This window comes from Trichechus manatus, unplaced genomic scaffold, assembly GCF_000243295.1.
Source record: "Trichechus manatus latirostris isolate Lorelei unplaced genomic scaffold, TriManLat1.0 scaffold00257, whole genome shotgun sequence".
Taxonomy (NCBI): Eukaryota; Metazoa; Chordata; class Mammalia; order Sirenia; family Trichechidae; genus Trichechus; species Trichechus manatus.
The window spans coordinates 12,773-14,814 of NW_004444193.1; positions in this window are offsets into that span (position 1 = coordinate 12,773).

Genomic DNA, 2,042 nt, shown 5'->3' on the forward strand with positions numbered 1-2,042 from the left:
GGCACTAGTTTTTTAAGTAATATTTTTATCAAAGTTTACTTGAGTATATTCTATCAAGAGTTTTATTTATTTATTTTATTGATTGCTTGGTTGGTTGACTAAATTTTTGTTTTGTTCTTTTTTCTCCAACCAAATACAGACCACCAAATTTCTTGAAATAAGCATCTTGTAGCTTCTAACTTAACTCCAGTTAAAAGCATTTATGTTGCATTTGCTTGGTCAACAGAGTGAAAGGATGCTTTATTTTATTCTCAAAGATGTGGGAATTATGGCTAGGCAAATGCAGGTACAATGCTTTATCTGCATCTATCTGTTAGAAAGAAATTCTATGTGAATATAAAACACTGTTATCAGGGGTTCAAGTTTGGATAAATAGTAATTAATAAAAAGTAAGAATATGGAACACTAAAAAGTCCCCCATCTCCAGATATACAAATTCTAATCAACACATACACTTTCCTATTTGAAAAAGGTACTTTGAAACAAGGAGGATTTAAAGTAATACATATTCACAAATTACTCTTTTAAATGTTTAAGCTAATTCTGTGCAATTATTTTTATTGAGGCTATTCTGTCTCATTATGTTTTCCGGAAGCAAGGGAAGTAGCTACCATTTTCATTCTTTGCCATTGTTGTTTTCCTTCTTCCCTCTGGAATTTAACAGGCATTGAACATTTATTAGGTGGCATTTAGGTAATGAGTTGCTCATTTAAGTTCATGGGCAATGCTCAGATGGTGGCAACTGAGTTATAATTTTTATTAGAACTGGAGATAGACCACCACCACAACAACAACCAATAAAGGTGAGGAGTTCAGTTTATCTGGAAGTAGAAGCAAGGAGCGGAAGAGCAGAAAGTATCCAAGGTGGGTCTGCTATGTGAAGAAGGCAGAGCGTAGGTGCTTGTCAAAGCTAGATAGACGGGGTGTGGAGTTAGTGGAGGAGGAAGGTGAGGGAGGAAAGCATTTCATTTGGTTTGTGTACAAAATAAAATGCCTAAAATTTATAATTTGCAGAAAGACATAGTTCCAGGAAAAAAAAAAAAGTGGGGGCACACATCTGCAGCAATATTTACCTATGCAATAGAAGAGATTTTTAAAACATATTTTGAGGTAGCTATTTTGGTCTTTTGAAGATATATTCAGAATGATTACATGTCTCTTTTGAGAGGCAATATCCCATAGTGGTTATGCACAGGGGCTTTGGAATCAGATTTGAATTCTATCCTGCCACTAGTTAGCATGGAGCCCTGGTGGTGAAGTGGTTAAGAGTTTGGCCACTAACCAAAAAGGTCTGCAGTTCAAATCCACCAGCTGCTCCTTGGAAACCCCGTGGGGCAATTCTACTCCATCCTATGTGGTTGTTTTGAGTTGGAATCGACTCAATGGCAACGGTTTGGTTTACTAGTTAGCATTGTAACTTATTTAATCTCTTTTTGCTTCAATTTCCTCAGCTGTAAAATTTCCTCATCTTTAATTTATAACATTGTTATGAAAATGAATGTAAATATGTAAAGCACTTAGGAGAATGGCTGGCACATGGTACCATGTTACCTTGTCTAAACCCTCAAATCCAACAAAGAATGTTAGGAGAGAGAATAATCAAGACAATTAAATGGTGCTGCTAGTACATTTCCAAAGTATGCTTTCACTGCTTAAGATATAGATAAAACTAACAGATCAGAAATAGCACTGCTTTTCTAGAAATCTAAACTAAGTATAAAGCTTGAGAGAAGATGGTACAAAAATCATCAAACTTTTCTCATTTTCAGTTACAAAAGTTTATTTCCATATTGGGAAATTTATCCACAATATTATTTACAGCATGGTAGTTTTAATGCAATCATAAAATGGTTCCTGTTTATAATTGTTGATATCATAGATTTAAGGGCAGCAGACTCCTCCTGGGCATATTTTAATTCTATGGACAACGACATACCACTTCCACTCCTCACTCCCATGAGTTACTCCTGGAAGCTGCTTTGTTCCCCTGCTACTATGAGGATTTGCTCAAGCTGACTCCAGGACAAAGTTTAATTATGCCT